At 41.9% G+C, this 26429-nt stretch overlaps 1 protein-coding gene across 5 annotated transcripts in view; it reads right to left on the bottom strand.

The window, feature by feature from the left end:
* The window catches only part of chd9 (chromodomain helicase DNA binding protein 9), a 261421-nt gene that overhangs the window by 208210 nt on the left and 26782 nt on the right, over window positions 1-26429 (bottom strand). Inside the window, exon 1 of one of the 5 annotated variants that reach the window (XM_080186993.1) lies at window positions 23486-23502. The exons of the other annotated variants lie outside the window; for them this stretch is intronic. The gene's annotated coding sequence lies outside the window, so the exon portion shown is untranslated. Of the gene's footprint in view, window positions 1-23485; window positions 23503-26429 lie in introns of those variants that run through there. 5 annotated transcript variants of the gene reach the window in all.

The raw sequence follows: 26429 nt of genomic DNA, 5'->3' as shown, positions 1-26429 counted from the left end.
ACAGGCATTGCTAACCTAACTATGGTGGCACATTGTTTTTAATGCAGTTAGTATACTGCATTGGTCAATGCAGTGAAGCACAGATGATCATAATCCAGTTGAATTTCTTTTTTGCAGATAAATTGCAATTTATCTCTTAGCATTCAAATTGCTTACACTTCATTATGGGTTCTCTGTACCATTGAAAAGGTGTGTAGGGACTAATGATACCAAGTGCCCTGAAAAGCATAGCTGTTTCCTTTCTATGGCACTCTTGAAATGATGTGGATGTGCCGGCGTTGGACTGGGGTAAACACAGTAAAAAGTCTGACAACACCAGGTTTTAGTCCAACCGATTTATTTGATAGTAAACGCACAAGCTTTCGGGTTAGTCCCTTCGTCAGGTGAATGGAGAGTTCTGGCCTCAGACGGAGCATATAAAGCGCAGACAGTTTACAGATTACTGATTAAAATGCGAGTCTTTACACTTAACCTGCTGTTCAAGTCTTGAAGTGGCCGACAATGTGAATGTGACAATGTGAGACAATGTGAGATCGACAGTTCCGATGTGCCACAGTGAAAAACCGCACCCATCTCCTCAGAAGACAAACACGGGACACAGTGGACAGAGTACCCTTCGTCGTCCAGTACTTCCCGGGAGCGGAGAAGCTACGACATCTTCTCCAGAGTCTTCAACATATCATTGATGAAGACAAACATCTCGCCAGGGCCATCCCCACACCCCCACTTCTTGCCTTCAGACAACCACACAACCTCAAACAGACCATTGGGTAGTTTGCTGCGAACAATCTTCAGGAGAACAGTGACCACAACACCACACAACCTTGCCACAGCAACCTCTGCAAGACATGCCGGATCATCGACACGGATACCATCATCACACGTGAGAATAGAACGGAGTTGAGGAGGAACTTCTTCACTCAAAGGGTGGTGAATCTCTGGAATTCTCTGCCCGTTGAAGTGGTGGAGGCTGCCTCGCTAAATATTTTTAAGAAGCGGGTTGATGGGTTCTTGATAAGAGAGGGGATTAAGGGTTATGGGGAGAGGGCGGGAAAGTGGAACTGAGCCACAACAGATCAGCCATGATCTTATTGAATGGCGGGGCAGGCTCGAAGGGCTAGATGGCCTACTCCTGCTCCTATTTCTTATGTTCTTATGTAATACCATCCACCAGGTACACGGTAAATACTCTTACAACTCGGCCAACATTGTCTACCTGATACGTTGCAAGAAAGGATGTCCCGAAGCATGGTACACTGGGGAGACCATGCAGACGCTACGACAACGGATGAATGAACATCACTTGACAATCACCAGGCAAGACTGTTCCCTTCCTGTTGGCGAACACTTCAGTGGACACAGGCATTCAGTCTCTGACCTTCGGGTAAGCATTCTCCAAGGTGGCCTTCACGACACACGACAGCGCAGAGTCGCTGAGCACAGACTGATAGCCAAGTTCCACACACATGAGGACGGTCTCAAGTCGCACTATCTGTAACCCCCAACACTTGCCTGGGTTTGCAAAACCTCACTCACTGTGCTGTCTGGAGACAATACACATCTCTTTAACCTGTGATCAGTGCTCCTTCCACTCACATTGTCGGCCACTTCAAGACTTGAACAGCAGGTTAAGTATAAAGATTCGCATTCTAATCAGTAATCTGTAAACTGTCTGTGCTTTATATGCTGTCTGAGGCCAGAACTCTCCATTCACCTGACGAAGGGACTAATCCGAAAGCTTGTGCGTTTACTATCAAATAAATCGGTTGGACTAAAACCTGGTGTTGTCAGACTTTTTACTCTTGAAATGGACAATCTAGTGTGAAACTTTTAAGACCATGATCACCTACTGCCAATACCTTAAGCTTGGATAAAGAGAGAGATCCAGACAAGCCAGATTAATTTACTGGGTAGCATGGCATGTCGGATTTCAACTGCCTCTGTTGAGGTTAGAAATTTTGTTCCAAACTTTGGTAATCACAGGTCTAAAACAAGCAGCATGAAACTCCAAATGGTGAAATATAAGCTGCCTTCATATACCAGTGAAGGAGGGAAAAATCAGGAATACCTGTTTGTAACATTCCAATTTGCACGCAGTTCAGTTTGCAAATGTTGCAAACTGAATATTTATAGAATGTAAAATAATAAATTTTGACCAATAGCAGCAACAATTGCTTTCCCTCTCCCCATTGCTCTCTCGCTAATATTTATACAAGCACAGTCAAGATATCAGTAAACATGGATTTACAGGAAATGTTACTCACGAGTAAGAATTGATGCTAACGCAGCGCAGTGGTATCAATCTAATCATTGTTTGGGTGACACAGTGCTAAGCACTGCTGCCTCAAAGCACCAAGAATCCAAGTTCAATTCTAACCTTGGTCACTGTCTGTGGATTTTGCATATTCTCCCCATGACTGCCTGGGTTTCCTCTGGGTGCTCCAGTTTCCTCCCACAGTTCAAAGATATGCAAGTTAGGTTGATTGATCATGCTAAACTGCCACTTAGTATCCCAGGATGTGTAGGTTGGGGGAGGGGTTAGCAGTGTAAACAGGTGGGGGTTACGGGAATAGAGCCTGGGTGGGATCATTATTGGTGCAGACTCGACAGACCAAAAGGCCTTATTCTATACTTTAGGGATTCTATGAACGAACAAAACTGGTCAGGTTATCAGTTCAGATTTCCTATCCCATTTACACTTAAAACTACCAGCAATCTATAACTTTCATGTATGGCTTGGCTTATACAAATAAATATAAATACTCTAAAAGTAGCAAGTTATGTCAAGAAAAAGATATCCTGTTAACTGCAAATTGCCACAAAATGCTGACCAATTTGCCTTGCTCTACCAGTAGCTTCGCAAAAGTGACATCTTGCCCTTAATCTCTCCATGATTTTCATGAAATTTCTGTATTTGAACATTTAATTCTTGTTTTATTCATAAATTCATTTACAGGATGTATGTTGTATGCCGGTGCTGCAGTCAAGGCAAGCATTTAATGCCCATTCCTAGTAGTCTTTAAGCTGATGGTGAGTCTTATGAGATGATGGATATGAATCCAGCTGAAAGGATGGCCTTTTTAGAGAGTGCTTAAGGGTCAACCACGTGAAGTCATGTATAGTTCACACTGGGTAAGGATGGCATATTTTCTTTCCGAAAAGACATTCGTGAACTAGATTTAAAAACAAAAGGTGCTGAAAATACTCAACAGGTCCGGCAACATCTGTGGAAAGTGAAACGGAGTTATGGTTCAGGTCAAGTTTTCTTCAGAAACTTTGCTCTGGTGAACTTGGGAGATTTTTTTTTCCCCCAAACAAAAGATCCATTAAAATGGTTCTGTGGATGAGAACCTTCAATTATGGAGAAAGACTGGAGAAACTGGGGCCTTTCTCATTGGAAAAGAGAAGGTTGAAAGGAGATTTGATAGAGATAGTCTAATTCACTGGAGGTCTGAACAGTAGATCAGGGATACTGTTGCCATTCAACAGATCAAGAACTAAGTTTAAGGCTACTTCCAAAAGAAGCAACAGCGACATGAGGAAAAACTTCTTCACACAGTGAGTGGTCAAGGTGTGGAATGCACTGCTTGAGAGTGTGGTGGAGACAGATTCAATCGAGGCGTTCAAGAGGGAGCTGGATTATAAGGATGTGCAGGGCTACAGCGAAAAGGCGGTGGTCTGACACTCAGTGAATTTCTTCTTCAGAGAACCAACACAAGACACAGCGAGCCAAATGTTGCTGGCTTGTGCTGTAACCATTCTATAATAACAATCGGGTAGCTTCACGCTCACCATTACTAATCAGCTGTATTTATTTGTGTCACAGGAAGCATTTCCTGCACATGCGCAAATACTGTGTCAGAGCCTGTGATGGGCTGGACAGTAACATGCCAGGCAGTTGTCTGCATCAAAGACTACTTCAATCTACCCTAGATAATCATAGACTTCTAGGGATAATCCCAGGGAGTTATCTGGTGCAGGCACTGTCCAGCACAATGCTCCCTTAAGAACTGGTAAACTGGTACGCAATTAGAAACAGAACTTCTTTAGTTTTTAAAACTGGTTTATTGACAGCCCCTCAACACTTGCGCTGCTCCCTTGTTTCCCCATTCCTCTCACTCACGCTGCCACTCTCACTTCAACAGCTAGCCGCTAATTTAATTTATCACACTTTTAGGGATCATTTCTATAATTTCTTACTTGAGAGACGTGTTCTGAATTGTCTGGTCTCACAAAGCTCAGTCCAGTAATTAACAGTGCAAGTACTATTACCCAAATGTTAAAGTCAACCAATTGATCCTCTTCGTTCAGAAAGTGAACAATTAGAAAATTGTGGAGTCTTATTCTTCCAGAGTAAATTGTTGGAGATTTTGTAGAAGCCCATTTTTTAAAATATTACATTTCATTTGTCTTTTAGTCTCAATACAGTCTTTCCTTCTCTATTTCCCTTTTTATACCTGATCTAATTTGCCATCCTTCATGTTCAGTTGCGTCCTTAGATAAGGAGATGCATCATGTTGATTATTGTCCGGTATTGTTTATCATTTATTTATTAATGTCACAAGTAGGCTTACATTAACACTGCAATGAAGTTACTGTGAAAATCCCCTTGTCACCACACTCTAGCACCTGTTCGGGCACACTGCAGGAGGAATCCAGAACACCTGGAGGAAACCCACACAGACACGGGGAGTAGATGCAGACTCCACACAGTCTGTGGCCCAAGCTGGGAATCGCTGTGAGGCAGCAGTGCAAAAAACTGTGCCACCCATAATGTGTCAATATACTTGGTTCTTCAACATTCACCAACACATTCACTACAAATGCTGGAACAAACTTCAGGTGGAGCAGATTTAAGGCAGTATGCATCAGCACAAAAGTTACAAACAGTTCAAGCAAACTGCATCCCTGTGCACAGCTAAATGTAAACAAGTGTATTTGGATAACGTGTGGCTATAGGTTAAAGGTAGTCTTATTCAGTTTTATTTTGTGTTGAGATCACAAAGTCACTTTTATATTGCTGCTGTTTTTGTTTGGATTCTGAAAGACTGGCGTCTGCGAGCAAGCCTCTGAAATTTACACAACTAATACCAGTTCCCTTATCCCAGCAGCAGAACCATATTCATAAATTTAAAAAAAACACAGCCCACGTTTCACATGTCAGAACTGGAACAGTTCCATTGCATTGACGCAAGCAGTTTCTTTGCTGTTATGTAGAAAAATCTGAAGATCGCAGGAATTATGGTCAATTATATGCTTTCTAACAGAGACAAGGGGTGAATCAGTCTCACCAGAAATTCTGCTGGTCAAGAACATTCAATGCCATTACCAAGGAACTACAATTTCTTCCTAGGCTCAGACAGAAGACGATACACAAAATGCAAGGTGCTCACTCATTTGTTTTTTCTCTCTTCTTTCTCAGGGGGACTGCCACTCAAAAAAGACCAGCTCCTAAACAACAGTGATTTGCCAGTCAAGGATATGCTCATGGTATGCAGTCTGAAAGGTTAAGTCTCTCGCCGAATTAAGAACAGAACATGAATGCACAGAACATGAACGGGGCCATCAAAAGCCTGTTCCAAACACCGCTGTACTGATGATATCTTGATGTGGATATGCCGGCGTTGGACTGGGGTAAACATAGTAAAAAGTCTGACAACACCAGGTTTAAGTCCAACCTTTAATATCAAATAAATCGGTTGGACTTAAACCTGGTGTTGTCAGACTTTTTACTGATGATATCTTAACAGCGAGCCTTAAATTTTAATAATTAAGGTAACCACAAGTACAGAATGGGCCTGTAACCTCCTCGGAGAAGCAATCAGTAGTGGATTGCCACTCCATACTGACTTACCCATGCTTAAATTCCACAGCGCCCAGCTCGCCTGACCTTCCTGACTCAGGCTGGGTGAGACAGAAGAAGTGAAACATGTCCATGGCTCCAGTAGTGAAGTGTGAAAGGAGCAGAGTTAAAGAGGGCACACACCCTGTTTTCTTTTACAGCACTCGCTGCCAATAAAGCAGGTGAGCTTAAAGGTCCCACTGAAAGAGAGACGATAACCTTCTATGGTAAGTGAATGGGATCTAGGGGTTCAGACAGCAGCCGGGGGCAGAGCTAGGTGAGGTCAGGTTGAGGGCGTACTGGGTTCCTGCTGGATCTTTAAAATAGTTACTCTAAATTAGAAGTGCTTTATTTCTTACTACCTCTTTCAGAGTAACTACCAAAACCATCTGAAGTTAGCCACTCAAAGCACTTTGCTGGATGGCTGCCAGGGCAGCACAACTGCCCAGGGGAAGTTAGCGCTTCTGGACAATTGCTGGGTAAACCCTTACCTGGGAACTTCCAAAAGGGATTTGCCAGTCCACCACCAATGTCACCCCCCACCCCCAACTACCCTCCTGCGAATCCAATACTGGGGGAGTCAGGAAATTGTAGCCCATTACATAACCTGTACCTGTCATTAGGAAACAACCACCACTCCTGAGGAACTAGGAGAGGAGAGAGGCTTGACAAAATTTTGTCCATTAAGTGGCTGCCACACACATCCCTTTAACTGCAATATTAATTGGGTTCCACATTATAAAGAATGTGATGTGCAGTCATCGAATGTAAACCAGTCTGGCATTTCTGTCCCTTGGCATTTAGGAGCAGTCGATAAATGGTGTACTGTGACTAGTCGGAAAAAATATCTTCTAGTGTGCAGGCGATAGGAAGCAAAAGGAGAAGGTATAACCCAGTATATGTTGGTATAATCCCAGTAGCTGTTTAGCTTGTTTTACTGAATTCTATAATGTCGTGCATTTGATGATTTTTGTGGGGGTGAAGTAGGAAACAGTTTGTGTACAGATAGGAGAGACTGGAAAACACACAAGGCAATAAATGGGAGCTGTCAAAATAACTAATTTTAAGTGCACATTTTATAAACAGCAAAACTGATACCATAATAAAATTGAGCTTTATTGATTTTACATACCATACAGATCAAGCCTCTTGAAATCGTGCATTTGAGAAACTTTTATATCATTTTATTAAAAATCAGTATAGTGGCTGAGTGTAGGGACAAGCAACCAAGAGGTCATGTCTTCAAATCAAACCGTGGCAAGTTATAAAATTGAATTCTATAAAACCTGGTAACTGTGTGACCTAGTGGCAAATGACCACTAAAGCAGCTGAATTGGTGTGTGTGTCTCAAGCCTCACAGTGAGTGACTGGTAATACCCTCAGGGTATAATGAGGCACTGAAAGACATGCAGGATAATAGCATCTACAGATTGACAAATGGTTTGTAAGTGTTACCTACCTACCTCCCGAGAACATGTTTTATGTTAAAGTATTAAGTTATGAATCCTTAGTTCACATCAGTTTCACAATTTTAAACACTGGTCTCAAAATCTAATTCTTCCTCTGCAGCTCCCAACCATCCCAAATCTTACTATGTTTACCTAGTGGTAGACTATATCATAGTATTCCTTTTTTATGATTGATATGCCTTGAGACCTTTTAATCTCATGTGTTTGAATGAGTGAAAATCACTGCTGATGTGTCTTTTAATTTTAAAAGCTGGTCACCAGAGAGGCAAGTCTGTATGGAATATTACAAAATTTACATTGATTAGCAGGTTTGGTATAGGTAAGCACCCAAAATGTAGACCTGGTAAAAGCAGCAGCTTTGAAAGTGCAGTTATAAATGGCTTAAGGCTCTACCACCAATGTCAGGATGCAGAGTGGGCGACATAAAAGAGCATGTGAGAGAAGGCAGGCAAGTACAAACTAGGAGAGAAGGTTTAAATGTACGGTAGACAAAGGCCATGAAGGTATTTGTAACTGAGCACAGGTATTCTGAAGTCAATGTGTTGGTGACTAAACAATCTGGAAAGAGAAAGGCAATGGGAAAGCTGTATAAATAGTACAGGGTGGAGCTAGGGAAGTTAGCGAGGAAAGCTTAGAGGTGACCAATATAGGGATATCATTTCAGGAAATGCCATACTGCACTCCTAATTACATAGAAACTACAAAACAGTAACAGGCTATTGGGTTCAAACATTTAATACCCCTGACCTCTCTGAGGTACACAGGCTCCTGATAGAACAACATCAATTTTAAAATTTGCATTCCCATTTTCAAATCCCTCCATGGCTTTGGCTCTCCCTACCCCATCTCCTGCAGCCTCACAGTTTTCTGCACTCCCCCAATTTTAATTGCATCACTACTAGAGGTTGTGTCTTCAGCTGCTGAACTCCAAAATTCCCTCCTTAAACCTCTCTCTCTTCCTTTGAGACACCCCTTAAAATCTACCATTGACAAAGCGTTTAGTTATCACCCCGACAGCTCCTGATGTGATTCATCAAATTGATTGATAAAGCTTCTTAGAAGAACCCTGGGATGTTTAATACATTAAAAATGTTATATATATGCAAGTTGTCATCGCAGTTTATCCTTGCGTGAATATTAGTCACAATCTCATGTATGCATCAGTCCCAATTCCCTTTATATCCCTGTTCTTCAATCAGCTACCTGGCTGTTTAAGTACTGCCAAGGTCTTTGCTGCAATCGCTAATCCTTCCTGCTTTCTATCCCATACGTACTACACTTAATCATACAACTGCAGGCCTGTTTTAGTTCTCTTCAATAGCCCCAGAATGCCTTGTGCAACATCTCTACTCACTTTTAACTCCTCTGAAAAACTGTCCTTACTTCCCCTCTAACCAGCTTTACCAGAATTGAACATATTATTCTAAGCATGATAGCATGGAGCACTCGACAGGCTTAACAGAGCATTGAGACTTGCACTCTAATCTTCTAGCTGTATCTCTTCGCATTGTTATTTGCATACTGTCTATAATGTGATTAGCTGACCATTTTCAGGTCATTTTCCAAGTTTTGTTCTGCTAATTGAATATCATATTGTATACTTCTACAACACAATTCTTTTCAACTTACTTCTGCTCTTACCTGTCCAATCATTGCCAGAGTGAGTGTCTCCAGCATTAGCCTTCCTTCCAAACTCACATCATTACTGTCAAAGTCTTGCACAGTCTGTCCAGTCTACCTCATTGACATGTCATTACCAGAAGACATGGGGTCAGATTCCATATCTACCGAGAGCACCCAGATCTATTGATATATTTTGCAAACCTCCATTATTTCTCCTGTCTACTGGCTAATGTTACTCCATCAACAAAACTAAATTAACTGGTAATTCATCTCATTGCTGTCTATGGTACCTGGACATGAACAAACAGATTGCCACATCTGTCTCTATATACCATTATACTGCACAGTCTTTCCTTGTTTAAAGGAAATAGGATATTTAAGGTTTTACATTAATGCATTTTGGTTTATTTCTATTGATGTTTTCCATAAGGGGCTATTAAGGAAACAAGAATTTTCCTGCATCTCTTGCAACAACCATGCACAGTGAAAAAAAGCACTGCTATTATAATGCTTGACTGATTGTTTGAAAAAACAGTTCTTGACCTTGAACATAAAAGTCAGTAGGTCACTCTGAACTACTGTTTCACAATTAGGAAAAGTAGTTTTCCCCACAGCAAAATGGACTTGTTCCTATGGACAGGTTAGCTTGTTAAAAGTAGTATAAAAAAAATGTTTCCTGCTAACCTCGACATACTTGTCTGTTTCAGCTGGTTGTGTTTTTTTTAATCTTTTCATGAGATGTGGGCGATGCTGACTGGGCCAGTATTTATTGCCTACCCCTTATTGCTCTTGCTTGACCATTTCAAAGCACAGTTAAGGGTCAACTACATTGCTGTGGGTCTGGAGTCACACGTAGGCCAGAACAGGAAAGAATGGCAAATTTCCTTCCCTAAAAGGACATTCGTGAATCAGGTGGGTTTTTACAACAATTGGCAATGGTTTCATGATCTTCATTAGACTTTTAATTCCAGATTTAATTTTTTTCCCCACCATCTACTGTGGTGGGATTTAAACCCAGGTCCCGAGACCTGGGTTTCTTGATTACTAGTCCAGTGACAATTGTGAACACAACTCCCACTCACATGACAAAGGAGCAGCGCTCCAAAAGCTAGTGGCATTTGCTACCAAATAAATCTGTTGGACTTTAACCTGGTGTTGTGAGACTTCTTGCTGTGTTTACCACAAGTTCTGCCATCGTGTGCACCAAACTGGATTTAAAAAATAAGAGAGAGATGTTGGATAGACCGGCAGGGCTTGAAGTTGACAAGCCATCAGGGCCGGATGAGTGTACCTAAGGATGAGGAAGAAAGTAAGGGTGGAAATTGCAGAGGAACTGGCCATAATTTTCCAATCCTCATGAAATACAGCAGTGGTGCCAGAAAACTGGAGAATTGTAAATCTTTTTCTTAAAAGAAAAGGATGCAAGGGAAATCCCATCAACTGTAGGGGCACTCGAGTCAGTTTGACTCTGGTGGTGAGTACATTTTTAGAAGCAATCTTGGTCAAAATTAACAGTCACTGAAAACAAATGTGAATCAAGGAAAGCCAGCACTGATTTGTTAAGACCGAGTCCTGTTTAATTAACTTGCTTGGTTTTTTGATGAGGGAACAGAGGTGGTTGATGAGTTATGCAGCTGACGTGGTGGGCGTGGACGTCCAAAAATGTTGGCTAATGTGCCACATAAGAGGCTTTCCAGCAAAGTTGAAGCCCTTGAAATAAAAGGTATAATGCAGCATGGATACAAAGTTGGCAAAATGACAGAAAGCAGTAATGGCAAACAGCTGTTTTTGGACTGGAGAAAGTTGTATAGTAAGGAGTTCCCAAGGGGTTGGTGTTAGAAGCACTGGTTGTTTTGACCTACAGCAGTGACCTTGATTTGGGTGTGCATGGCACAATTTCAAAATTTGCAAATTACACAAAACCTGGAAGTACTCTGTGAGGAGGACAGTGATTGAATTCACGAGGACTTACGACAGGCTGGTGAACGGTCAGACAAGTGGTGGATTAAAGCTAATGCAGACAAGCGTGAAGTGACTCATTCTAATGGGAAGAATCAGGAAAGGCAAGATAAAATGAAGTGTACAATTATAAAAAGGGTGCAGGAGCAGAGACACCTGATTTAAGATGGCAAGGAAGGTTGAAAAAGCAGTTAATTAAGCACACAGGTTCCGCAAAACACCAGCTGGGCCTCATTCGGAGTATCTTGTTCTCATCTGGGCATCACACTTTGAGGAGGATGTGGAAGGTATTTGGATACAGTGCAGAAAACATTCACAAGAATGGTTCAAGGATGAGGAACTTCACTCACATGGATACAGTAGAGAAGGTTGAGAGGAGATTTGATAGAAGTGTTCAAAATCATGAGGATACTTGACAGAGTAGGTGGGAAGAAACTTCCCATTGGTGGAAGGATCAAGAACCAGAGGGCACAGATTTAAGGGATTGGCAAAAGATAAAACAATGACGTGAGGAAATAAAGTATTTTGATATTTGTGCACATTTAGAATCTGAAATGCAATCCCAAAGTATGTGGCAGAGCCAAATTAAATGGAGACCTTCTCAAGAGAATTGGACCATTATCTGAAAAGAAAGAATTTGCAAGGCAGATGCGAAGGGTTAAATGGGGCTCCTTCTGTGCAATAGCCATTCCATGATTCAAAGTAAATCTCATTTGCACAAGTCTACTGGGCCAGGGAGCAACCTCAAATCAGTAGCTAGATGTATGAGGAGAGAAATGTATTCACATGTCCACTTCCAGTGGTACTATGACAGCTTGCATCAATGGCAGCACAATGGTTAGCACTGCTGCCTCACGACAGCAGGGGCACAGGTTCAATCCAGTCTCAGGTAACTGTCTATGTGGAGTTTGATTGATTGGCCATGCTAAATTGACCCTTAGTGTCAGGGGATTAGCAAGGTAAATACATGGGGTTATGAGGGTGGGACTTCAGCTTATGCAGGCTCTATAGGTTGAATGGCCTCCTTTTGCACTGTAGGGATTCTATGATTTGAGCAATTTTCCTGTTGAAGCATTTAAGGTTCAGCAGGTGGCACAGTCTCACAGTGGTTAGCACTGCTGTCTCACAGCGCCAGGGACTCAGGTTCGACTCCAGCCTTGGGTGACTATCTATGTGGAGTTTGCACTTCTCCCCGTGTCTGCATGGGTTTCCTCTGGGTGCTCTAGTTTCGTCCCACAGTCCAAAGACATGCAGACTAGTTCATGCAGGATGTGCAGGATTAGCCAGGCTAAATTGCCCTTAGCATTTCAAGATGTGTAGGTTATGGTGATTAATGGGATAAATTTGTGGGGTAATGGGGATAGGGCATGGGTAAGATGCTCTGTTGGAGAGTCGGTGTAGACTCGATGGGCCAAATGGCCTCTTTCTACACTGCCTGGATTCTATAATCACTTAAAGATAAAGTTCAGTTACTGACTTCTCAACTTTATTCATCACCAAGTACTTCAACCCTATGTGCAAGAAACCCATTATGTCTTTGCCTTTAGCTGTAACTTTGTACCCAACCCAAACACACTCAATTGTTTGTACAGCAATAAAGAACGCCACGCACCTCGGACATGGTCTCTTCCACTCCTTCCGTCGGGAAAAAGATACAAAAGTCTGAGGACACATACCAACCCACTCAAGAACAGTTTCTTCCCTGCTGCCAGACTTTTGAATGGGCCTAAATCGCATTAAGTTGGTCTTTCTCCATGCCCTAGCTATAACTGTAACACTACATTCTGCACTCTCTCCTTTCCTTCTATACGTACGGTATGCTTTGTCTGAATAGCATGCAAGAAACAACACTTTTCACTGTATACTAATACGTGACAATAATGAATCAAACCAAACGTAAAATGTAAAGCCATCACGGTGGCTATATCTATTAATGCAGTAAAATAGGGCAACTTAAGTGTGCTACACTGGTAAACCCACTTTTGAATTAGTCTCTGAAATGTTAAAGCCTCAGATACATTGGAAATGATTTAGCAACCAAATAAGTCTGTTTATTACGATACTAAAATTCTGACACTGCATATCTTCTATCAATGTGATACCTTTGCGCAAGATAATTCTATCATTAGCATTTCTAAGTACAGCGATCCCCAATTCAACGTGCGCAGACAAATGACTTACTAAAATTCAGAAAGACAACCTACACAAGCCAGGAACTCAGATTCATAGAATCCCTCCAGTGCTATTCTGCCCATAGAACCTGCACCGACAACAAACCCATCCAGGCCCTGTCCCTGTAACCCCACATACTTACACTGCTAATTCTGTAATGTTACAGCCAGCAGGCAAGTAATTGGCTGGCAACTGGATAAATAGTTTTTCTTTTTTTTTCCCCTTAGCATTGTAGTTGTTGTTGTAAGTTAACATAAAGGTTAAGTCATGATACGAGATTGCATACCCATGTTCATGCTCCTCTTGTGCAATGTGGGAATTTAGGGACACTTCCAGTGTCCTTGGCTCCTTCATGTGCAAGAACTGTGTCCAACTGCAGCTCCTGTTAGACCACTTCATGGTTCTGGAGCTGATATGTCAGCAGGCTATGGGAAGATGTAAAAACAACAGGATTGTTGCAATAGGCAATTTTAACTTCCCCAACATAGACTGGGATTCCTTTAGTGCCAGGGGCTAGGATGGAGCAGAGTTTGTTCAGTGTGTCCAAGAGTGCTTCTTGAGGCAATATATAGAAGTTCAAGAGCCTGGACAGGTGATTGATGTCTCAGTGGGGGACCATTTTGGGAACAGTGATCACAATTCCATAAGTTTCAAGATGCTTGTAGAAAAGGATAGAAATAGTCCCAGGGTAAAAGTACTAAATTGAGGGAAGGCTAATTATGACAGTAGTAGGCAGGAGGTAGGGACTGTAGACTGGTGATGGCTATTTGAGGGTAAATCCACATCCGATACATGGGAATCTTTAAAAGTCAGTCGTTAAGAATTCAGGACAAGTATGTCCCTGTAAAAATGGAAGATAAAGATGGCAAGATGCAGGGATCCTGGATGACAAGAGAGATTGTGAGCTCTGTGAAAAAAAAGAGGCATACATAAATTTCATACAAAGATAGCAGAAAAGAGCTTAAATAGGGACCTAGGAGGGGAAAAAAAGGGACCATGAAAGGTCCTGGGCAGGCAGGCTTAAGGAAAATCCCAAAGCTTTTTATGCATATATAAGGAGGAAGATGGTACAGAAAGGGTGGGTCCATTCAAGGACAGTAGAGGGAATTTGTGTGTGGGGCCAAATGAGGTGGTGAGGTCCTTAACAGGTACTTGCATCAGTATTCACAGAGGAGAAGGATGTGTGGATAGGGAGTGCAGAAAGGATGATGTGACATTCTAGGACATGTTGAGATAAAAAGGGATGAGGTTTGGAAGTTTTGAAAAACATTAAGGTGGACAAGTCCTCAGGGCCAGATAGAGTCTATTCCAGAATACTGAGAGGGGGAGGGAAGAAATTGCTGAGGTCTTGGCCAAAATCTTTGTGTCCTCATTAGCCACGGGCGAGGTATTAGAGGACTCGAAAGTAGCTAACACATTCCCTCTGTTTAAGAAGGGCAGAAGCGACAATCTGGGAAATTACAGGCATGTGAGCCTTACATCAGTGGTGGGGATATTATTGGAGAAGATTCTTAGGGACAGGATGTACTCACATCTGGAACAGAATAGGTTTATTAGCGATAGGCAGCATGGTTTTATGAAGGAGGTCATGTCTCACAAAACTGATCAAGTTCTTTGAGGAAATGACAAGAGAAATTGACCAGGGCAGGACAGTGGATGTTGTATACATGAACTTTGATAAAACCATTAATAAGGTTCCTCATGGCAGACTGATACAGAAGGTGAAGTCATATGGGATCCAAGGTGAGCTGGTAAGATAGATACAAAACTGGCTTGGGCATAGAAAGCAGAGAGTGGCGGTGGAAGGGTACTTTTCTAATTGGAGGTCTGTGACAGGCAGTGCTCCAAAAGGATCAGTGCTGGGGTCTCTGTTGTTAGTTATTTATATATACATATATTTTTATGTAGGAAGAAAATGTAGATAAAAGCAAAATACACTGGAATCTGAAACAAAAACAGAAAACACTGGAAAATCTCAGCAGCTCTCATTGCATTTGTGGGGAATGAAGAGAGCCACCGTTTAGAGTCCAGATGACCCCTCGTCACAGCTCTGACCAAGGGTCATCTAGACTCGAAATGCTGGATCTATTTTTTCCCCCACAGATGCTGTCAGGCTTGCTGAGATCTTCCAACATTTCCTGTTGTTGAGGAAAATGTAGGTGGTTTGATAAATAAATTTGCAGATGATACAAAAATTGGGGGAGTAGTGGATAACGGGGAGGATTGTCATAGAATACAGCAGGATGCAAATCGGCTGCAGACCTGGGCCGAAAGATGGCAGATGGAATTTAACCCAGACAAATGTGAGGTGATACAATTCGGAAGGTCCACTGCAGAAGGAAAAGATACAGTAAATGACGCCCTTCAAAATATTGGCATATAGAGGGATCTAAACATGCAGGTTCACAGTTCCCTAAAGGTGGCAACTCATGTGGACAAGGTGGTCAAGAAGGCATACAGCATGTTGGGCTTCATCGGTTGGGGCGTTGAGTATAGGAATTGAAAAGTCATGTTGCAGCTGTATAAGACTTTGGTCAGGATGCATTTGGAGTTTTGTGTACAATTCTGGTTGCCACACTACCAGAAAAATGTTGTTGCACTGGAAAGGGGGCAGAAGAAATTTACCATGGTGTTGCCTGGTTTGGAGGATATGGACCATGAAGAAAGGTTGAACAAACTTGGATTGTTTTCACTGGGGTGTCGGAGGATGAGGGGGTCCCAATAGGGGTTTACAAAATTATGACAGGCTTGAATAGAGTAGATAGAGTTTTTTTTAAACCCAAGATCGAAGGATCAATTATTCAGGGGCATAGGTTGAAAGTGAAAGGGGAAAGTTTAAGAGAGAAGGGGCAAGATTTTCACAGAGGGAGGTGAATACTTGGAATGCACCGCCAGAGGAGGTGGCAGAAGATTCTATAACGACATTCAACAGACACCCAGGTAGCTATGTGAATAGGCAAGGATTGAGGGATATAGATCAAGTAGAAGCAATACTAGATTAGAGAGGTATCGGTGTCGGCACAGACTTGCTGGCCAAAGGGCCTGTCCTGTACTGTTGCTTATTCTTTGTTCCCCAACTCCAAGGGGCAACTTAGCACAGCCAATCAATCCAATCCACACATCTTTGCGGTGTGCGAGAAAATTGGAGCACCTGGAGGAAACCTAGACACGGACAGAAAGTGCAAACTCCCCACAAAAGTCATCCAAGGTCAGAACTGAACCCGGGTCCCTGGTGCTGTGAGGCAGCAGTGTGCCACCATGTCGCATTGTTTTGCCGAATTAGCTGATCTCATCCAGGGCAACAGATGCGATAATGCAATTGGCTTCAAAGTTTCAGACCTAGGAAAAAGAAGCAGGTAAATCCTATTCCGATGTCTGAACAAGTGGCCATGACTAGAAAGCTGTATATTTGGAAATGAAACAAGGCTTGGAGCTGTGGTGCTTAACACAATTAAGTTGACCCATATCACATGAAGAATGGTCACCTTGTGCAAGGTGCAAGAAAACACCAAATGCCTCCCAAACCAACCTTTACTTTAAGTTGCAGGGGAAAGAAAATGCTGGTTAGATTTACTGGTCTGCCACGGCCCAATGGCAGAATGGTTAGCACTGCTGCTTCTCAGCACTAGGGACCGGGTTTGAATCTTGGTTTGGGTCATTGTGCAGTCTCTGCACATTCTCCTCGTGTCTGCACGAGTTTCTTCCGGATGCTCCGGTTTCTTCCCACGGTCCGAAAGACATGCTGTTTAGATGCATTGGCTGTGTTAAATTCTCCCTCAGTGTACCCAAACAGGTGCCGGAGTGTGGCGACATGGGGATTTTCACAGTAACTTCATTGCAATGTTAATGTAAGCCTACTTGTGACTACTAAATAAACTAACTTTTTTTAGTAAATGCTGCCACATTTAGTATAACTCCGCTGTGCATCAGACCAGATGTGAAAATGCTCAGTATTTCCAGAAATTCTTGTGCACTTTTGAAAACAATCTGCAATTGTTTATTGCACTAAACATTTAAAATGGAATTTGAGACAACAGTTCTACACATGCATGCACAGACACAAGCACAGAGTCTCTACTGAGCAGTGCAACTGAAGCTTGCGTCAGAGTAGGCAGGTTCATGCTTGACCTAAACCCAGACTGCACTCTTACATAGCATGCAAAATTAAAATAGACATATATATATTCTTAGGCTGCAATATGTAAACCAATGCAAGAAACTTAATTTCCTAAAGAACTACAGGTTTTATTTTCACGAACAATTTTGAACATAGCACTGATTGGACATACAATGTATTTATGTAGAATGAATACATCTGTAGACCAGACCTTTCAAATTGCTGCATAAGGAATTACGATACCGAAAGGCAAAGGGCAAGAACGGACACACACCATACAGCTTTAGAAAATATATGATTATAGACATTAAAAATAATATGCAATATATATTTGCAAGGGTGCATTTCTGAAAGTCTTCAATCTCCTATTTAAAAAAAAATCAATGTTGAGACAATGTTAGGAAACACATATAGACAAAACAATTAAGCATGTCTAAATCTGCAGCCAGCACTGTACAAGAAATGTGATAAAATGTTGGTTCTGTCTTAGCAATATTTTGAAAGTTGCCAAGCCAGCACATCTTGTAGTTATCCAAAAGGTTTAAATACCAAAACTAGGACAAAACAGCTTTGAGAAAGTTTTGCATAAGTAGGTTCCGACTACAAGTCGGATCAAAAAACCTGTATCCTTTTTCTCAATATATTTACATGACTTTTTATGTAACTCCCATTGCCTTAGTATTAAGATGTTAGGGACAATCAATGCTAAGGAACAAACTTACATTTATATAGCAAACTTTCACGAGATTCTTAGCAGTCAACTTATTTTTGCAATATAGGCAGGATTTCTCCAGCCATTCACGTCAGCCGCACTCTGGTCCCACCAGCAGCGCATTCCCTGCCGCTGGTTTCCCTGTAGTGTGGGATGGCTTCAATGGAAATTCCCATCAACAACAACAGGACCAGAGAATCCTGCTTCTAGCAAAGGGCGCACTGCCTCCCAATGCTGAGAAAAACGCTGAGCTGAGGCCAGCAATCTCACCCTGGTCTCTGCTGTAAATGTAATTAAACATGTCCTCTAATTGGCAAACATTAAATCTTACAAACAGCAGTGACATAAATTATCACTTTTTTTTGACTGTTAAGCAATAAATATTAGCCAGAACACCAAAGAACTTTGTTCCATCTCCTGAATAGTGCCACAGGTTTCTTTACATCCACCTAAGGTGGCAGATAAGGGCCCAGTTTAATATTTCATTCAAAAAACACCACTTCTGACAGTGCAACACTCCCTCAATACTGTACTGGAAGATTCACCTAGGTTATATACTCAGATCCCTGCAGTACTGCTGATATGATGTGGGTATGCCGGCGTTGGACTGGCGTAAACACAGTAAAAAGTCTGACAACACCAGGTTTTAGTCCAACCTATTTATTTGATAATATTCTCACTAGCTTTCGAGGGGACAGCCTCTTCGTCAGGTGAATGGAGAGTTCTGGCCTCAGACAGAGCATATAAAGCACAGACAGTTTAGAGATTACTGATTAAAATGCGAATCCTTACATCTAACCTGCTGTTCAAGACCTGAAGTGGCTGACAATGTGAGTGGTAGGAGCACTGATCACAGTTTAAAGAGATGTGTATTGTCTCCAGACAGTACAGTAAGTGAGGTTTTGCAAACCCAGGCAAGTCACGGGGGTTACGGATAGTGCGACATGAACCCAAGATCCCTGTTGAGACCGTCCTCATGTGTGCGGAACTTGGCTATCAGTCTCTGCTCAGCGACTCTGCGCTGTCGTGTGTTGTGAAGGCCGCCTTGGAGAATGCTTACCCGAAGGTCAGAGGCTGAATGCCCGTGACCACTGAAGTGTTCGCCAACAGGAAGGGAACAGTCTTGCCTGGTGACTGTCGAGCGATGTTCATTCATCCGTTGTCGTAGCGTCTGCATGGTCTCCCCAATGTACCATGCTTCGGGACATCCTTTCTTGCAACGTATCAGGTAGACAATGTTGGCCGAGTTGCAAGAGTATTTACCATGTACCTGGTGGATGGTATTCTCACGTGTGATGATGGTGTCCATGTCGATGATCCGGCATGTCTTGCAGAGGTTGCTGTGACAGGGTTGTGTGGTATTGTGGTCACTGTTCTCCTGAAGGCTGGGTAGTTTGCTGCGAACAATGGTCTGTTTGAGGTTGTGTGGTTGTCTGAAAGCAAGAAGTGGGGGTGTGGGGATGGCCCTGGCGAGATGTTCGTCTTCATCAATGATATGTTGAAGACTCCGGAGAAAATGTCGTAGCTTCTCCGCTCCGGGGAAGTACTGGATGACGAAGGGAACTCTGTCCACTGTGTCCCGTGTTTGTCTTCTGAGGAGATCGGACAGAGTTCCCTTCGTCATCCAGTACTTCCCCGGAGCGGAGAAGCTACGACATCTTCTCCGGAGTCTTCAACATATCATTGATGAAGACGAACATCTCGCCAGGGCCATCCCCACACCCCCACTTCTTGCTTTCAGACAACCACACAACCTCAAACAGACCATTGTTCGCAGCAAACTACCCAGCCTTCAGGAGAACAGTGACCACAATACCACACAACCCTGTCACAGCAACCTCTGCAAGACATGCCGGATCATCGACATGGACACCATCATTACACGTGAGAATACCATCCACCAGGTACATGGTAAATACTCTTGCAACTCGGCCAACATTGTCTACCTGATACGTTGCAAGAAAGGATGTCCCGAAGCATGGTACATTGGGGAGACCATGCAGACGCTACGACAACGGATGAATGAACATCGCTCGACAGTCACCAGGCAAGACTGTTCCCTTCCTGTTGGCGAACACTTCAGTGGTCACGGGCATTCAGCCTCTGACCTTCGGGTAAGCATTCTCCAAGGCGGCCTTCACAACACACGACAGCGCAGAGTCGCTGAGCAGAGACTGATAGCCAAGTTCCGCACACATGAGGACGGTCTCAACAGGGATCTTGGGTTCATGTCGCACTATCTGTAACCCCCGTGACTTGCCTGGGTTTGCAAAACCTCACTTACTGTACTGTCTGGAGACAATACACATCTCTTTAAACTGTGATCAGTGCTCCTACCACTCACATTGTCAGCCACTTCAGGTCTTGAACAGCAGGTTAGATGTAAGGATTCGCATTTTAATCAGTAATCTCTAAACTGTCTGTGCTTTATATGCTCTGTCTGAGGCCAGAACTCTCCATTCACCTGACGAAGAGGCTGTCCCCTCGAAAGCTAGTGAGAATATTATCAAATAAATAGGTTGGACTAAAACCTGGTGTTGTCAGACTTTTTACTGTGTACTGCTGATACCCATGAATTCCCAACTCAAAGAGAACAGTGCTACCTCTAAACCAAAGTTGACTGACATAGTACCCAGCCCATCAGTTAGTCATTTCAGAGAGAATTTCACATCAGTGCAGCCTCACAAAGCATTGCAAAACAAAATGTGTGTTACTGCAGCAAAAAGCTACACTGAAACTTGGTCTATAATCATGAGTCAAACAATCACAATAGCCTATTTTACCACCAAAATGTTTTTATTTTTGCAGAAGCTGCGCAGTTGAGCAAGGGAAAAAATCCAGGGATCGCACATCGTTATATTTACCCAAAAGTTGGCCCAACAAGTTGATGAATGTGTGATGAAGTACGTCGAATGACAAATATGTCATTGGGCCACCCTGCTGTTTAAATATTATTTCCAATGGTTTTCCAAATAGTGTCTTTTGGAGCTTTAACAGTTTTTGTTTAATAAATAGTACTGAATTACAAATTAAAGTACTGCTGCATGAGCGAGATGATGAGGTGATAAGTTCACGCTATCAGATAGGTACTTGCCATCGCTAAGGTTTGGCAGAAGCTGATTAATTGCTTAATTTAAACTTGCTGCCACTAGTTAACTGAGGTAATGTCTGTGTAGTAGGACGTTAAAGGAAATTTAAGTGAACAATTACTTCTGCCCAATTGTAAAGAAAAGGGATTTTTGAAACCCCTATCTCCAAGTTGAGCAACACAGCTTCTCGCACAAGTAGCTCCTTGATCAAGAAGAATGGGTCGTGGTGGTGACTTGACAATTACAAGCAATAAAGGTGCAATGAGTTCAGTCAGTGCCACAACTAGGATGGGGACTACATTCCACATAACAGTTTCAGTCAACTTTGGTTTAGAGATAGCACTGTTGCCTGTGAGAGTTGGAAATTCATGGGCTTGAGCTCCACTGCAGGGACTTGATGGAATTTAATCCGAATAAATGAGGCGATGCATTTTGGTAGATCCAATTCAGGTGGGAGCTATAAATAAATGGCAGAACAATCAGGAGAATAGACACACAGAGAAATAGCACAGGTCCACAGATTCTTAAAAGTGGCAGTACAGGTAGAAAACATGGTGAAGAAAGCATATGGCATGCTTGCCTTCATCAAATGCGGCATCGAGTATAAAAGCTGGCAAATTATGTTACAGTTGTATAAAACATTGGTTAGGCCACATTTGGAATATTGTCCCCAATTCTGGTCACCACCCTACCAGGGGGACGTGGAGACCTCGAAGAGAGTGCAGAAAAGGTTTACCAGGATGTTGCCTGATATGGAGGGTATTAGCTACAAGGAGAGATTGAAATAAACTGGGATTGTTCTCCCTGAAAAAACGGAGGCTGAGGGGAGACCTGATAGAAGTTTTTAAAATTATGGGAGCTAGATATAGGGTGAACAGTCGGAAGCTATTTCCCAGGGAAGAAATGACAATTACAAGGGGGCACAAGTTCAAGATAAGGGGGTAAAGGTTCAGTGGAGATGTGTGGGGGAAGTTTTGTTTTATTTGTGGTGGGGGCCTGGAACACACTGCCAAGTGAGGTGGTTGAGGCAGTTACGTTAGCCACATTTAAGTCTCATCTTGATTGGTTTATGAACAAATGGGGAATAGAGGGATATAAGTGGATGGTTAGATAGATAAACATGATCAGCTTAGGCTGGAGGGCTGAAGGGCCTGTTCATGTGCCTTCTTTGTTCTTTTCAAACACATAATCGAGCCAGACCCTTCAGTACAGTACTGTGGGAGTGCTGTACTGTCAAGGTTGTTGTCTTTTAGATGAAATGTTAAACTACCTCTGCCAGTCCAGGTGAATACATAAAGGCTCCTGTGGCATGGCCACAATATTTTTTGCTTCTTCTGTTAGGTTGGGCAAAAACTTAAAATACAACCCCAATAATAATCCTTTATTTTAAAATGGGAGCTAAATTGATCCTTGATAACATTACCATGCAATAAAATCTTCACTCAATATGCTGGCTAAAAAAAACACAGATCTGATTTGTTTAAATACGACTAAATTTCCACACCGCAAATATTTTGCGCTGTATAAAGGCTAATATGCCTGATCTTGTGTCAGAAATAATTGATATTTTAAAAATTTTCTTTTCAGTGATGTTAGTTGAGGACTGGATGTTGGCCAAAACACACGAACTTCCCCAACTTCTTCAAAAGGGCGCCAAACAATATTTTACATCCATTCAAGTAATGATGTGCCCTCAAGTTTAGTGACTCATCCAAAGTATTTGTATATCATCCTTCTGAATCCTAACACCACACCCTAAACATGGTGTCTGCTAAATTTGGGTAATTAGCACGCCGATTGGGATGCATCTAAAAACTGAAATATCACATTTTGCAACTACACTAAAGAAAGAGCTTAAATGATTTTTTCTCCATTAGGAGAACAACAATTTTCACAATTTGAATTCATCTTGCAAAACAGAATGCCTGGAAAATAAATGTTACGCAAACTGATATGCATATCTTGATATTACTAATAAACCTCTGACAATAGTTATTTTCTTTATAACATTTCTTTTACTTTAAATTGCTTCCACAGTTTTGCAATTAAAAGCCCATCCATTCTTCCCATAAAGAAGCTAATAAAATGGGTTTCCAGAAAGGTGAAAATAAAAGCATCTCACACAGATTGTGAATTAAGGCCTGCCATTCGCAGCATTTAGGCCTTTATTCCTCCACTATCAACTGCCTCCATTATAGTTCAAATCCCCTATCAATTGACGTGACAGATTTGGTCAAAGGGTCATCGTAAAACAGTGAAAGTCAATAAGGAGGTCAAGCCAAAGAATCAATACATTTTGGATTGATTTAAGTCCGTTCAATTTGCTCCATTATACATGATGAAAAATGGCACAGCAAGTTACTATATCAGTGAATCAAAGCTACAGCAGAGCAGCTAGCTGAACGTATTATCTTGTCCACTAGATGAAAATAACTGAGTAGGTAGTGGGGCTGGAGGGAGGAGAGCATGATTGAAGTGCAAAACTATTAAGGATTGTCTCACCTCCCAATCATCCTGAACAATTCCTGCAGCAATCCAAACAGATAAAACCTTCCCCTCAAACCAAACTCGGTGTTACAGACCTTACTAACAAAGCCTGAGGGGATGGAAAGCAGTATTTCTAAAACTACAGATACAATAAGGTACACAATAAAAGGTTTGTACAAAATAGGAAATGCACTGCACGCTCCTCTATAGGATATTAACAGGTTTCAATCCAAGATATCACACTATCCCACTGACTGTTTTGCTCTACTAAATGACAGCTATTAAGGACAACTGTCCATCCAGTGTTAGCAGACAAGTGGACTGATAAGAGGATTAGGATTTCACCAACTTTGCAGTTCTCTTAATGTCGTCAACGCAATGTTTTTGAAGCAAATAGCAAGTGCAGGCAACAGCTAGAATGCAAAATATATTCTTGCCTTCTTCCACTATAATAAATAAATGGAACAAATTATTTGATCTAAAATATCGAATTATTTCAGCTCAACTAGTACATAATACTTCAGCAAAATTCTGTGCTTATTTGTTGCTGTAATGCATCAATTCTTCATACTCAATGTTTACTTGCAACGTTTACACACACAAATTTAAGAAGACTCAAACAATAGGGAGTCAAGCTGTTAATGTACTAGCCTTGACTATGTTTTGCCATATACTACAAATAATAAGTAATGCATTAGCCTATCTCAACCACTGAAAAAAAAACGTCACCACTGTTCCAAGCTCCACTATTCCTTTCATCTGATAAAATACATGCAGGCAAGCTTTTGAAACTTAAAATTAAGAGGCGCTGGTGCCCCAACAAAAGCTATTAAAGTTAGCATGCAGATGGTAGTCAGGAATTATTTTGTTTAAGTCAAGCAAGATGGCCCATTTATTATACAGGGAAGCACAGAATGTTTATTCTTTGGCATTAAGCAAGAACAAGTCATACTGATTGGAATAAGTGAATCTGTTCATAAGTATTTCTCTGTACATTCATGCACTAGAGCAGTCTCATGAATCATATCTGTCCTCATCTCACCAAGTGTTTGCTCAGCTTAAAGAATACAAATGTCTATTTCTACATTACCATTACACTCTTGGGTTACTATCAGATATTGGGCATTATGGGCACATCTCAAAGAGGCAGCTCGACCATTTACTAAGTGACTAGTGCTGCCACATCCAAATGATCAACAAAAGATCTCAAACATGTGATGGTCACATTCCACAAACTAATCCTAGAAAAATCAGTCCTTAAATTCTGCATCAAAAGTGTAGAATTTAAAAAAAAACCTTTTCCTGGTTTAGCAGGCTTGATCTCATTTAGGATTATAACACTGGATCTATTATACATTTCAGGTAAAGTCATGCGTGCAGCCATCAGCATTTCAACCCATGCGTCAGCCTGCCAACATTTCACAAGAAGAATGTGCTTTTTTACCCCCACTGGGATCAAAAGTTGGCTCCATCAAAAGGTAGGATTGGAGCCGATGGGTTGAAAAATGTGATTGCAGACAGTCAGAACCAATTACTTTCTCTTGCCGTTTGCACAACGGCCCAAGACAGAAAAGTTTTCATATCCTTGATTTAATTGAGAGACAGAGTACAAAAGCAAGGAAGTTATGATAAACTTTTTAAATAAACGAATGGTTTCAGCTAAAGTAACATGTCTATTTCTGGGTACCACACTTTAAAAAGTCTAGAGTATGAAAAGGACACACAGATTTACCAGAATAACACAAGGGATGGCACAGTGATTAGCACTGCTGCCTCACAGTTCCAGAGACCCTGGTTACCTTGGGGGACTGTGTCGACTTTCGTGTCTACGTGGGTTTCCTTGGGTGCTCCAGTTTCCTCCCACAGTCCAAAGATGTGCAGGTTAGGTTGACTGGCATTGCTAAATTGACCCTTAGGGTGGGATTTTCTGGCTGCGCTTGCCCCAAGACCTGAAATTCCTGCCTGAGGTCAACTGACCTTTACATGGTCCTGCCCGACCTGCCACGGGAATCGGAGTGGGTAGGATGGGAAAATTCCATCCTTAATGTCAGGGGGACCAGCAGGGTAAATATATGGGGTTACAGGGATAGGGCCGGGATGGAATTGTTGATGGTTTCGGCTCAATGGAGCCCAATGGCCTCCTTCTGCATTGTAGGGACTCTATGATGAGGAAATTCAGTTATTTGGAGAGACTGGAAAGGATGGGATTGTTCCATCAGCAAAAGGATAAAGCAAAAATTTAACGGAAACAATCAAAATTATGATAGCTTTTGATAATAATAGATGTCTCCCATTGGCGGGAGGGTCAGTGAACAAAAGAATGCAGGTTAAAGGTCATGACAAAGCAAGGAGAGGTTTTTTAAAAAAAAAACACAGCAGGTTTGATTGGTGGTGGAAATAGATTCAATAGTAATTTTCAAAAGTGGGTTAATACTAAAAAGGAAACATTTGCTGGATGATGGAGATAATCATGGGGGCAGGGCAAATCAATAGCTCTTTCAGAGCTGGCCGAGGCATAGCTCTGGTTGATCCAAATGGCCTGTATTTGTGCTAGGAGTTCATAGTTTCTGACAGCTACAGTTACATTCATGTTAACTCCAAGTTACCAAGGAACAAATTAGCTACACAAATAGAGCTTTTGAAGAAAATGATTTCTTCAAAATGCATCTCCTGGAACGTTCACGTGTTGTCTTATTCATTGGGTTTATTACGTTCAAAACAGATGCATTGCTTTGAGACCAGGAATGATCCCTGATGTGTATGCATTAAATGGTTTTGTTTGAGCATATGGTGCTTTGTACACGGTAATGTCTCCAGTCCAGAAATCTATTGTTCAGTAACATCAGTTGTCTGGAAATTCTTTGAGCAACTCACTGGCTTTGACTATCCAGATGCTGCAACAAATCAAGACAGCGGCCTCAGTAAAGATGATTGGTATTTGGATAAGTGAAACAACTTT

This window comes from Carcharhinus amblyrhynchos, chromosome 4 (assembly GCF_965287045.1).
Source record: "Carcharhinus amblyrhynchos chromosome 4, sCarAmb.v2.hapA, whole genome shotgun sequence".
In the NCBI taxonomy this organism is placed as follows: Eukaryota; Metazoa; Chordata; class Chondrichthyes; order Carcharhiniformes; family Carcharhinidae; genus Carcharhinus; species Carcharhinus amblyrhynchos.
Note: the sequence above shows the minus strand (reverse complement) of the source record. Positions and strands in the feature narration are given on the sequence as shown.